Here is a 14,312-nt window from a genome sequence, read left to right as displayed (position 1 = left end):
TTTCCCTGAAAATAGAAGACCCAGTCTTATATTTTTGGGGCTCCAAAATAAGCACTAGAGCTTATTTTCGGGGAAACACGATTTGAGGGTAATCACCCCGGCTGGGTGCCCCACCCCACCTCACCCCGGCATGTGCACAAGAGGCAGCAAGCACATAGGGACTGATGGTGTCTGGCAGGAGCTCCAGCCAGCCAGTCCCTTGGTCAGCGCACTATGGAGCTGTGCAGCTCACACAGCGCAGGCGAGTTGATTCCCTGTCCAAGCAGCACACAGAGGCAAATGTGCAGGAGGGAGGCAGGAAATCCGGATGAGCAACAGAAAAAGCCAGAAAAGGCCACGGGAGGCTCATCTTCACACAACAGCACCGGCAGTAGATGGAGGCAGAGGCGCATGACGGAAGACAGTTGATCCGGATGTGCTGCATGGGCCACAGGCAAGCCAAGAGACGTGAAGACAAGCCTCCTGTGGCTGCCTGCCCGCTCCGGCCCACCAACCCTCAGCTTTCCTGTGACCCGTGCGTCCTGTCCAGACTGCTTCCTTTCCCCCCTGCACCTCTTCCTCTGTCTGCTGCCGGTGCCACCGCACGAAGACGAGCCTTCCGTGGCCAGCCGCCGCTCCAGCATAACTCTGTTTTCCCACAGCCAGCGCAGTATCTCCAGATTGTGTGCCTCACCCCCGCCTGCTGCTTGGACAGGGAATCAACGGACACCATTGGCCCATGTGTGCTTGCTGCCTCCTGTGCTGGCCATGCCCACCCCCTTCACTAGGGCTTATTTGGGGGGGGGTAGAGCTTATATTAGACACACTTAAAAATCAAGCTAGGCTTTATTTTCGGGGTAGGTCTTATTTTCGGGCAAACACCACATTTAAAATACACATATATTTATACCAGAGCTGTATAAACAAAATCATAGCTTAGTACCGTTTAAAAATTATACTTTTATTTCATTTTTGTATACACATGTATAGCACATAAAAACTTTTATGTACAAGGTGTAAAGAAATTTAAACAAAGGACATAACTTTAAAATGTTTAATGAAATCTAAGAAACACAAACGAAGCTGCATATCTTGCCATAATGCCAGAGGTAATATGTCTTCTTCCAACAAAAACAGGTTAAATCTGCTTTTTCAGTTTTCAAATTTCAGATGTATTCATTTTATTAAACAGTTATTTCACAAATTGTCTTACTGACGTCAATAAAACACCAAAACATTTTCTACACTGAAGCCATAAATGTTCTTTAACTTCCAAACAGCCTAATCTTCCTGAATAACCTTTTCTACACAAAAAAAAAGGCAATGCAAAATTGCAAAATACAATTTGGAAACCAGAAAAAGATACTGTAAATTATATGGCTTTGCTCTTATTCACATCAATTCGTAAGAAAATTTTATTGTATTTTTAACAAGTTACAGAACATTAACTTTAATGTTCCATGCATTTTAATCAGTTTATATATAGTTTAGTAAGGAAACATATTAATACTAGATTTTAATCGCTGCTTGAAAGCTAAGTGCAGCTTCATGTGAAAAATCAAAATGTACAAAACTCAGGATGACCTATTTTTAAGACTCAGTACAGTCAATACTCAAAAATATTTGTTTCAAATATAGTATGAAAACAGTATTTGCATGTATTGTGCTACTGGCATCCCCAAGGCTGCTTCCATTCATATCACTGGCAGCTAAAACCCACCAAAGTGCTTAGTTGTGACTGTGTTATGTTTTGAGATATGTAAAATTATGTGGACAACAATATGATTTGCCATTTCCTTCTTCTGGAGTCTTTTTCCAATCTAGCCTGGCATTTCCTAGTGGTCTTCTATTCATGGTCAAACCAGGTCCAATCCTGCTTTGCTTTTGGAGGTATCCAAGTCAAGGAGGCAAACATACCTAATAATCCTTCCTCCTCCTGTTTTCCCCACAACAACAACCATGCGAGGCCTTCTTTCATGCCTAAACCAGGACTAAAACTCACAATCTCCTGGTTTTTAATCTGGCGCCTAAACCACTGGACCAAACTGTCTCTCACAACTGGCTTAACCCTCACAAAGGTATAAAATTTAATGCATGGTGAAGGTTAAATTGAAAGGTTCCCCTGCACATGCATACTAGTCATTTCTGGCTCTAGGAGCAGTGCTCATCTCCGTTGTCCGAAGACGTCTCTGTGGTCATGTGGCCAGCATGATTAAATGCCAGAGGCACACGGAGCGCTGTTACTTTTCCACCAAATGTGGTCCCTATTTTTCTACTTGCATTTTTTCCGAACTGCTAGGTTGGCAGAAGCTGGGACCAGTAACAGGAACTCACTCTGTTACACGACGCTAGGGCTTTGAACCGCTGAACTGCCAACCTTCTGATTGACAAGCTCACCACTGCCTCCCTTATGGTGAAAGATACCCCACATCAATTCAATCAGCATAAAAGAGTTTGATTTAGTACAGTCACCATCAGAATCCTTTAGAGCCATTGCTAAAGGACCTGTATTCGGAAAGAGACAGTCCATGCACCTGATCTGTGAGCAGTGAAACATCTTCAAAGAAAAACCAGAAAGTCCAGCTGCCTCTTGAAAAAAAAAAAAAGCACCTTTGGGACAACCTGCCTGACTGAGAATCTCCATAGAGATCTGTGTTCTAGTACCAGATGTGCTAGGCTTTAACCTCAGCTTTCCTGGAAGGGCAACATCTACCATCCCCAGCTATATTTTTTCAAAAGCGTAAGAAGCCTGAAATTTAACACACTTAGGAGGCATCAGGCTCGGGAAGCCTTCCGCGCTTCCCACTCGGAAAGCATCCGATCAGCGCCTGGGAGGCGTCGGGCTCCCCTTGGGCCCTTTCCCATTCCTGCTTCCTGGAACCCGACGTAGCGCGCGAGCGGTAAAAGTATCAAGCGGGGCGTTCTATCGCCGACGATCCCTTCTCCGATTGGCCAGACGAGTATCTACGTCACGATTTGACCCGGCCGCTGAGAAAAGGAAGTGACCCAGCTGGCTTGTGTAACAGCCGCCTTCGCGGGGATATTTTTTTGGGGGGAGGGGGGACATTATGCTGACACAGCGGCCCCTCCTGGTTCTCTCCAAAGCACCAATGACTTGTTAGGGGAAAATGACCGTCTCTTCCCCCTTCCCCTCGGCAGGGCTGCCCCGATCTGAGCTGCTGCCCTCTTCCTCTCGGTTGCCCGCAGCGAAGACTGGCGCGGAGCAAAATGCACCCTTTCCCTAAGATGCCCACTTATGCCCCCCCCGCTTCCGTGCCCTCCTTTCCCTTGCAGCACAAACATCAAGGGAAATCAAGCAAAAACTCTTCCCCGCCCGGGGCGCTCTTGGCAGCGCCTCTCGACAGGGCCCGATCCCGCCATGAAGCGGTCCAAAGTCCTGCAAGGGTGGGGACCGAGAAGGCCAATGTCTCCCCACGACCTGCACGCCTTTCCCTGCCCGAGAACGGAAAGCAACGGAGAGGGCTGCGGGCTCACCTCGGTTTCCCGATTACCAAAGAGACCGTCCGCCTGGCCAGCGGATGGCAAAGCAGCGCCCCGTTCCGCAACTCCATGAGTTCGTCTCCGCTGGGCTTGAAGGAAAGTTGCGAGTGGGGGGCGATCCCCGCCCGTCGAGAACCGTTCTCGCCGGTGACATTCCGAGAGTTTTTGCGCACTCCGAAAGCCCGCTTCTCCACGCCCTGCCGACGCTGAGAGGAGAGCCAGAGGGACTCTCGGGTTCGGGCTTTCTGCCGCTGACATGTTTCGCCGCCGCGCCTGCCGCCCCCACCCCAGATCCGTCCTCGACTGCGGAGCCTGAAAGAGAAAGGCGTCCTGCCCTTCCCGCGGCTCTCTTCCCTGCAAATCCAAAAGTGAAATTAAAAGCCCTGCTTTCTCTTGCCAGTAGCTGCGCCTAAAATCATATGACCCGCCACGGCCTTTGCATTTGGGTTAAAACGCGTCCAGCATAGGCGTAAATGCAAAAATCAGAGGAAAGAAATGTGTACGGTCATTGGGTCTGGGTTAAAAGGAAGAAAGAAAAAAAAACCACACACGATTGCTCTGGATTTACCTTACCAATTATGTGTTTCCCGGTATTTATGTAATTCCTCAAGGTTGTCACGGTTGCCAAGAGACGCAAAATGGAAAGGAAAACCGGCGGTGGAATAGATCGCGGGAGCAAAACTAAAAGTTATTCCTCCTCTGTATTTGGCGGGGATTAAGTCCTGACGCCAGATCGAAAGCAAAACAAGGCGAGAAGCAGCGAGGAGTCCAATCTTGGAAATTCCTCCTCCACCTCCCTTCCCTTCCCTTCCTCCCCCCCTCCCTCTCCTCTCCTCCCCCTCTCCGAGGCCTGTTTGTGCAGAAGGGAGGTGGGGGCTGGAGTGAAAGAGGTGCGGAAGAGTTGGGCGCAGCTGCTCATTGGCGGGCTCGGCCGCTTTCATCATTTCTCAGAAAAGCCGATTTCATTTTCACTTCCCTTCAGCAACAGCGACACCAGCACCGGGGAGGGGGCGGAAAGTGGAGGACGAAGAAGACGAAAGAGAAGTTTCAGTTCCTTGGCTGGGAAAAGCGGAGAGAGCTCAAGAGACCTGGGGGGGGAGGTGGGGGCCGGCGCCCCCTTTTCTAAACAATCGGACAGCTCCTTCCCAACCGCCGGACCTTCTGGCTCTGGAGCCGGGAAGGACATGGGAACATATTGCAGCATTTCTTTACACGGAGGAGGGATGTCGCCCGGGAAGGCCGAATCTATAGCGCTGCACCTCTCGGCGTTTGCTTGGACAGAAACGATGTCTTTGGTGCAACGCTCTAGAGCAGGAGGTGGGCAACTGTGGCCCTTTTACAACCTGTGGACTTCAACTCCCAGAATTCCTGAGACAGCCAAGCTGTCTCAGGAATTCTGGGAGTTGAAGTCTACAGGTTGTAAAAGGGCCACAGTTGCCCACCTCCTGCTCTAGAACAGTGTTTCTCAACCTTGGCCGCTAGACGATGGGTGGACTTCAACTCCCAGAATTCCCCAGCCAGCAGCGCTGGCTGGGGAATTCTGGGAGTTGAAGTCCACCCATCGTCCAGCGGCCAAGGTTGAGAAACACTGTTCTAGAAAGAGCTAGAAAATCATCCCGTGCCAGGACTGTGTGATTGGGCTGGGTTGTTTTTTGGGTTTTTTTTCTCTGGAGATCGGTGACTTCCTCACCTAGCGACTATTTTCCCGTAGATTTTTTTTTCCCCCTGACAAGTTCTCTGTCAAGAAAAAAAAATGCTTTCAATTTTTCTGTCAAAGGAGAAATCGTGAAATAAGTGAGATGCTTTTGTTATTCGGAGGGCTTCTTGAAGGATTTGCATGAAGATCCTGGCTTTTAATTGCAAAGTTATTGCTCCAGTGGTCTGCAGCCTCTCTGGCTTTACTTAAATCCTGAAGAAAGATGCCAGTAAGGAATTTCCCTTGTGGAACTTTTTCAGTCTCAGTTCTACCATCATCACTGAAATAATAATAACAACAACAACATTCTCTTAAAACTTCTTGCAAATTGTTTGAGACATTTTCCCTTGTTCAGTTTGGAGAAACTCATTCAATTTTGGTATACGCCAATTTGATTGAGAATTTTTACAGGCCATTTCTGTGCACCCCCTTAGACATTCAGGTGTGAGGCGTGTGCTGTCAAAGTGCTGCTATGGGAAAAATGAGTGAGACCAATGTGTGCATCTTCTTGGTGTCATCATATTCAATAATAGCCTGGAGGAATCTAGTCTTCCAGAAGATGCTGTACTCCGATTCCCACAAGCTGTGTAGGATATCGGTTTGGCCAATATTCCTCAGTAACAACCTGGTAGCCACTTCTGGAGAGGCAAATAACTATGCGCTTGAGGATTTGCTATTCAGCAATTGCATTTATTTTTCCTTTTAAAAAATAATAGATTAATCTTAATTGTTCATAGGGATTATGCATTTATTTAATTGTTTTAGTGTAAAAAAAAGAAAAAATACAATGTAAAGGAAATAATATGCGCACATTGTGTTACATATATGTAGTCCTCAACCTATGACTAGTCACTTAATGACCAAAATTACAACAGCCTACATGGAAGCTATTTAAAATCTGGATTCAAAATTCTGATAGTCACATGATTGCAACTATCATGTGATTACCTTGCAATCACATGACTGAATTTTGGGAGCTCTGCACCTGGGCCGCATTTATGCGGCATCCCGGTGTCATGTGACTGCATTTTACAATGGTTTTGCTGAAAAGCAGTATTTATGTCCACTTTTTGGCAACTAGCCATTGGTTTGCTTAATGATTGCAGCATTGCTTCACCCCCCCAAAAAATTATAAAATCCAATAAGTTTTGTGATCAACCAATTTTACGACCATTATGACTTAAAATTATGGTCATAAGTCGAAGACAACCAGTATAAGCAATAATCTAGTTTTTAATCACATCATTAGATTGTGACACATAGAACAATGTTGATTAGTCTTTCCACTGCAGGAATAGTCAATAAGTTGGAAGGGAACCCATGTCAATAATCAAAAAGTTTAAAAATGGGAATATACTGTATTTCCAACATTAAGGAACATGTTTTTTTGCCAATCCCTCTCCATTTTTATCCCCAGTCATAATTATTCCCTTATGAGTAAACATTTTTGATATGTATCTAAAAATACATTCACATCTTCAAACATTACTGATCTTATAACACCAATATTAACTAATTTATAGATGTTAACTTGAAATGGGACAATAGAAGGAAAAGCCTATGTCATTTGAGTAAAATGTTCTCTCTTCGATTTTACACTTGATACATAATGACTTTAACAGCATACTGTATTTAAATTCCTCTGGGATGTCCGGTAAAAGTGAAAACTGATACTTGGCAGATTTAGTCTCATTTTAAGATCACAAGGAACATACTCAATATTCCTACATACATACCCATTGCTTTATTAATATTCAGTTCTTTAGTTTACAGTTCTGCCAAATAATAAGTTATTTATCCTTCTTGCATTTAGAAATAAGATATCAAAGTATCAAGTTGCCAAAAATATTTTATGAAGTCAATACTAAATATATATGATTCAACCTTTAAAGAATACTTAATCATAGGAATCTAAAAATACTAATTCTCCAGGTACATTGAGAACTCTGTGAAGCAATTAACCTTACCAAATATGCAATAAATGTAAAGTTTGCTGTTTCAGAGATCTCAGAGAAGTAGAGGTAGTCCTTGACTTAGAACCACAATTGAGCCCAAAATTTTTGTTGCTAAGTGAAGCATTTGTTAAGTGAATTTTGCCCCATTTTGTGACCTTGTCATAGTTGTTAAGTGAATCATTAAAGTTAAATTAGTAACATGGTTGTTAAGTGAATCTAGTGTCCCCATTCACTTTGTTTGTCAGAAGGTTACAAAATGTGATTGCATGACTCTAAGACACTGCAGCTATCATAAATATGAGTCAATTGCCAAACATCCGAATTTTGATCACGTGACCATGGGGATGCTGCGTATGGTCGTGTCAAAAATACTCCTAAGTCACTTTTTTCAATGCTGTTGTAACTTGGAATGCTCACTAAATGAACTGTTGTAAAGAGGACTACCTGTAATCTCTTCCCCTTTTTAAAAAAATTATGTATATGGTAGATGTATATGGTTGTGTTGAAGTTCATAAAGTAATATTACATTATTTGGAAAAATATGGATAGTTGACTGATCTCTAACCAGAGCATGAGGAGCTAGTAAGATGCTATAATTGTAGCTGCTGAGTCTAGAAATTAATCTGTTTATCAAAGACCCTATTTTGATCATGGCATCTATGTACAGTTACTTGAAATGAAGCTTCATTTCAAATGAAGCTGGATGTTTATATATCCACCCTGGGAAATGTTCTATGTACAAGGCAAATGTTTCATCTCTTTAAAATCTTAACAATTATTTGGAAAGACAGTGTCTCTCCATAGAAGAGCAGGAAACCCAGATTCTAGTTTTCAACCTCCACCATATAAACACATTGGGTTACTTTTGGCAAGTTTATCTCTCTCAGCTTAATCTGCCTCAGGATTGTTGCTGTGGAGAACATAGGAGGCACAAGTATAATATGATGCCTTAAGTACCCAAATTGAAGGCAGGATATAAATATTATAAATAAACTATTATTAAAAGTACACATTTAACTATTTGATTAATTAAATCAGATTTTAAGGCTCTTTCAGAAAAGCTTGGAAGGCAGGGAAGACAACTGTTTTAATACATCACAGAAAATAATGTGTTTGTCAAAGTGAAGCCATTCTTCACAATAATTTTCAAAATACATTCAGTTATAGTTTGTAACATTAGTTTGTGGACTTCGACTCATATATATATATATATATATATATATATATATATATATATTATGTAGGTCTTTGGTTATTCGGGTCTTCTCCCACGTAAAATTGGAAGTGTCTTGGTGACGTTTCGACGAAGTCTCATTCGTCATCTTCAGGCTGGTGTTCTCAGCTTCGTGCTTCGTCGCCAAGACACTTCCAATTTTACGTGGGAGAAGACCCGAATAACCAAAGACCTACATACAAACACCCGCAAAAACCTGAGAAAATATATATATATATATATATATATATATATATATATATCTATATCTATATCTATATCTATATCTATATCTATATCTATATCTATATCTATATCTATCTATCTATCTATCTATCTATCTATCTATCTATCTATATATATATATATATATATATATTTCTTTTAATTCATAGGTATAAATGTGTGATATTTTTGCAATCAGGGTTTTTTCCTATGTTGAAAGATGTTAAAATGGCCATGGTGGGATGAAATCTCTATTCATCGCTTTCAGGCCTGTCATATATATATTTCGAAACAATTTCTACTATACTCAGCAGGACTGATTTAAAATAAAAATTATAATTACTTTAATTGATCTAAATAAATGTGTTGCAAAATATAATTTTAGGACAAGGATCTATGTGTTAATGTGTTTCTTGCAATATATTGCATGCAGCGAAATATAACTAATGTCAAGTGTATCTCATTTCATTCTTCCCGATGTGTTAAAAATTAGCCAATTTTAGAGAATTGAATTGAATTGAATACTTTTTTTGGCCAAATGTGATTAGACACACAAGGAATTTGTCTCCAGTACAGAAGCAGTGCACATGCAAAGCAAAGCAAAACAACAATAACAACAACAACAATAAAAGGGGGAGTAAAGAAGATAATAAGGATACATAATACTACAATCACACTATATGGGTTATTAGACATTAGGCAGCACTGAGAGAATTAGGTATTCAGCAGTGATGGCATGAGGGGAAAAACTGTCCCTGTATCAAGGGTGAAATGCTCCCGGTTCAGACCAGATCGCCCGATCTGGTAGCGATGGAAGCGGGTGGTTCGGAGAACCGGTAGCAAAAATCCCTGCCCTCCCCATGCCCAGCTGAGCTGCACAATCAGCAATGGCTTTTTTTTTAACTTTTAAAAGCATTTTTTCTACAACCTCTTCGGCCGAAAAAATGCTTCTAAAAGTTTTTTTAAAAAGCCTCTGATGATCATGCGGCTCAGCTGGGACTGTCAAAGGCTTTTAAAAGAAAAAAAACCTTTTTTTCTTTTAAATGCCTCTGACGATCCAAGCAGAGTTGCCTGATCGGCAGAGGCTTTTTAAAAAACTCAGCTTGGATTGTCAGAGGCCTCTGACAATCCCAGCTGAGTTGCCTGATCGGCAAAGGCTTTTTAAAAAAGCCTCTGCCGATCAGGCAATTCAGCTGGGATCGTCAGCGCCTTTTGAAAGCATTTTTTTACAACCTCTTCGCCAAAAAGGTTGTAGAAAAAATGGTTTTAAAAGTAAAAAAAAAATGGCCACGCCCACTGTCACATTACCCCACCACCACCACCAAGCCACGCCCACAGAACCGGTAGTAACAAATTTTAGATTTCACCACTGTCCTGTATCTAGTTGTTTTGACAGGGAAGGAATTGAAACAGTGTATGTCCAGGATGTGAGGGCTCTGCAGATACCTTCTCAGACCTCCTGACCTGCCAGGTTTTCCATGGAAGGCAGGCAAGTTGCAATTGTTCTTTCTGCAGTCTTAACTATCCATTGGAGTCTGTACCTGTCTTGTTTGATGCTTCACAAACCAGACAGTTATAGAAATTACAGAGCCATAATTCCTCTGTAAAACTGTATCAACATCTCTTGGGGCTGTCTGAACTTCCTGAGTTGATGTAGGAAAAACATTCTTTGTTGTACCTTTTTAATGATGTTTCTAATGTTGAGTGTCCATTTGAAGTCCTGGGAGATTACAGAACCCAAAAATGTGAAAGACTACTGCTGATACTGGGATGTTAAATATTGTAAGAGGTGATAAAATAGAAGGGCTCCTCCTAAAAGCCATCTTCATATTTACAATTTTAAACATGTTCCATCTCCAGATCGTTATAGCTGCACCATAGGGTCAGTTGTTTAATCTCCCGTCTATACTCAGGCACAAAACAAGACTTGATGAGTTTACTTTGTGCCATAGACAGCAGCTGCAATTTCATAAATATGATAGCTTTAGAACTATACGATGGTAAATATAATGAGCTATTATGTCTTTGTATGCAAGTTTCTTCATTATCATATTTTTCTCTGCATATTAATTTCATTTTTTAAATATTTCATTTGCCTTGAATTTTAGAAATAAGACAAACTCACATTCATACATATATGTTGCAGAATTAACTGCCCACTGATAATCTACCACCAATCGTAATAATGTCTGCCTTTTATTTTTATTTATAATTATTGTTGTTGTTAATAATAATAATTTTAATGCTTTTAATTGTAATGCTGATCTTGACCATAATGAAAGTTGATTGATACATTGGCCAACATTATTTACAACTTTATGAGCTCTCCAGATGATTGCTTCCCATCATATTTCTCCCTTTTTTTGTTAGAAAACAAATTGATTTTTACCACTCTGATTACAGTTGCTGAAAATTGATGGTACAGCTTCCTGAAACACATGAAAACTAATGATTCACATGAGAACTAGTGGAACTAGTGGATTATATAAATATTGTGTTATCTCATTTAATCAGTGGAGCAATTAATTAACAAATAATTAAAACTTTGTTTAACAATAATATATGAACAGAAATGATGGAATACAAGTTGTTTCCATTGAGAAGAACAACAATTGGAAACAGAGTTAAATAGAGAAATTGATTGGTGGACCTTCTCACAGATACAATCGAAACATAAGGAATATATAAAAACGTATGAAATATGTAAAGAAAAACAGGAACTAGATAAAATTATATTAGACTCTGGAGAGAAATTAATTAGTAAAATTTACAAATTTCTGCTGAGATATAAGATGGAGGAGGAAATAGTTAAAAACATGATGATTAAATGGATGCAAAACTTTAAATACTCAATAGAATTGGAGAGATGGGAAGAATTCTGGCAATTGAACACAAAAACAACATTGGTGGTGGCATACAAGGAGGACCAGCTAAAGATGTTTTATAGGTGGCATATGTCACCTACAAGATTGGCCAAAATAAACCCGAAAAACAATTCAGTTGGAAATGCAAAAATCCACAAGTCACTTTTTACCATCTATGGTGGACATGCCCGGCGGCAAAGAAATTTTGGTCCAATATTAAGAAATGGCTAGAACAAATCACCAAATTACAAATAGGTAAGAGATCCGAAACTTTTTTTGTTAGGAATTTTCACAAAGACTTACCCCAAAGAAATAAAATACTTGTTAATACATATTTTAATGGCAGCGAGGATAATATATGCCAAAAATTGGAAACTGAAAAAAGCCCCAATGGAAGAAGAAATAATGGATAAAATTACACAATGTGCTGAAATGGACAGGCTGACAAAAGAGCTAAAGGAAAAAGAAGACACAGAATTTTATAAAGTTTGGAACAAATGGTATCAATGGCATACAGCTACTACTGAAGAAATATAACTAGATGTCAGATAGAATAGAAATACAAGTGTGTATACAAATATTTTCTTATGGGCAAATAAACCTACAGAGAGAAACCCAGAAAGCAAAGGTATAATCCAAATATATAATATACAGATTATTAAAGCAGAAGTCTTAGAGAGGAGAAGAGAGGAGAGGGAGAAAAGGCAAAAAGAAACTATTAAGTTAAGATTTAGGGGAATAAGTATAACTGTATTACCTGAAAGACCATTACAAAACAAACGCTTCAAATGATTGATTATTTATAATTGTTTATTGTATAATGTATTTTTATCTTTTTGTTATATATGTTATATGTGCTTTATATGTGTTTTAATAAAGTTTATAAATTAAAAAAAAAAGAAAAAGAAAAAACAGGCATCATAAGCCATCATCTCATTTTTGACGCTGAAGATACTCCTGATATACCTGATGATCTCTTCTTTCTTTTTACTTAAACTAAGTAAAAGTTTAAACAAAAGGTTAAGGTAAAGGTTTTCCTTGCCCAGTCATGTCTGACTCCAGGGGGTGGTACTCATCTCTGTTTCTTAGCCTAGGTAGCCAGTGTTGTCCAAAGACATTCCCATGGTCATGTGGCTAGCATGACTATACACCGAGGCACAGTAACTTAGCCTAACTGTTACATCTCTCTCATCTTACAGGTTCACTTAGATTTCTGCCCACTTCATTATAAGGGAGGAGTCAGACAACCACTTATTTTAGGAGAATGCAAGTAAACTTCTATTTCCTCTAAGTGACTTTCACTTACCCTTTTCAGCCAAATTTCCCTCAAGATTATTGGTGTGGGACTAAAATGAGGGAAGACTGCGCTACTTTATATTCTTGAGAATAGGTGAAATTATCAAAAATCTTAAGTGAAGCCCAGGATCATCAAAACCAGTTGCTTCTGGGACAGATGAACAATCTTTGGAGACAATCCTTGACATCTTTCTGTGCTATGAGTCTTCCTGATTCATAAACAAAGGAACATTTTGTGTGATATTCAGAGTAAGTATTTCCTTAAGTACAGCTAAATCCCCAGAAAATTATTTCCCTTATGGCAGAACAGAAAAAATAGCAGAAATCCACATGGCAAGACAGGCTTATGAGATCAGCCATAAGCTCTAGATACTCATGTAAACCAGCTTAGTCCTCCTGTCTATGTGGAACTAAAGTGTAACGCTGAAGTTAAGATGCAACACACCACTGTAAATTTCTATTTGATATAAGTAATTGATGCTTTCCTACATCTGACTATTACATCCTTCTGTTTATAAAATCTGGGAAAAAAAGTTTTTCTGGCTTTAATCATTAGGGATTTTTTTTCATTTTTAAAAAATTATTTATGGTGAGATGGAAATATTTTGCTATTTTAAAAAATTAAAGCAAACCAATAAAGCAGCAGTTGGAGCTCCGCTACCAGAATGGGAATTGCATTAAAATTATTATGCATCCTCCTACTCAGCTGTATTATCCAAGGGAGAAGTTGATATGTTTAAAAGTGTACAGTATGTATGCTTTAATTAAAACTTTTTTTAAAAAAAATTGCATTTAGCTCAATGGTTTCTTTTCTAATCTTATGTGAAAAAGCTGTTCCAAGTTCATTTCAAATGTCCCACAGAAGGGTAGTGCTGCTTTAAAATCTGCTTGTGTTATCTGTGAGCTTCTAATATTGGTAAACCCAATATCTTGAATGATTTCCTACTCAACTATATGTAATGGACATTTCTTTTGTTTATTTGTAATCAATCAATTTTTCCACTGAAAGGAAAATTTCCACTAATGGGTACTCACCTCCTTCAAGTCATTTTTAAGGGGAATCGTGGTTTGTTTCTTCCTTCTTATCTGAAAGTGATGATCAAGTACGTGAAGTGGGTTTTTTATTTTTTATTTTCTTTCTAATAGTGTGAGAAGGGTTTTGGTTATTTTATTGGAATGGATATAACAGATGAGCCATTATAATAAATTATAATTCCCACATATAAAACATCATTTTGTTTAGAATTTATCCACTCTCTTCTATATTTCAGCCTACAAGTGTGGTAACGAAGCATCTTGTTTATGACACTGTATTGTTCCACCTTTTCATGACAGGTTGTATGAAGTCAATTCAAAAAGTTAAGTTTTAACTTAAGTTTTAACAAGAATTAAGTTCAAAGTTCTTATAAGAAGGATAATTAAAGATCTATCTACTATGACAGTTTTTTCACTATCAAATGTTGATGGAGGAACTCTTCCTGACGATCCATCTAAAGAAGTACAATGAGCTATAGCAAGTAATGTTTGGGTTTCTATCTCCATCAAAGCCAATAGCCTGTACCACAAGAAATATTAAAGGATTC

The 14,312-nt window shown here is 39.6% G+C and overlaps 1 protein-coding gene across 3 annotated transcripts in view; it reads right to left on the bottom strand.

Annotated features, from left to right (window-relative positions):
* IRF2 (interferon regulatory factor 2) overlaps positions 1–4,383 on the bottom strand; it is a 34,769-nt gene extending 30,386 nt beyond the window's left edge. For 2 of the 3 annotated variants that reach the window (XM_034401431.3, XM_087874679.1), the window contains exon 1: positions 3,475–3,964. The gene's annotated coding sequence lies outside the window, so the exon portion shown is untranslated. Of the gene's footprint in view, positions 1–3,474; positions 3,965–4,053 lie in introns of those variants that run through there. The other variant, XM_034401433.3, reaches the window with a different exon arrangement.
* Positions 4,384–14,312: the final 9,929 nt, after the last annotated feature.

The sequence above is a fragment of the Pantherophis guttatus genome, chromosome 8 (genome assembly GCF_059756535.1).
Source record: "Pantherophis guttatus breed Tessera chromosome 8, ASM5975653v1, whole genome shotgun sequence".
NCBI lineage: Eukaryota > Metazoa > Chordata > Lepidosauria > Squamata > Colubridae > Pantherophis > Pantherophis guttatus.
The sequence above is the reverse complement of the archived record's forward strand: the minus strand, read 5'-3'. Positions and strand labels throughout refer to the sequence as shown.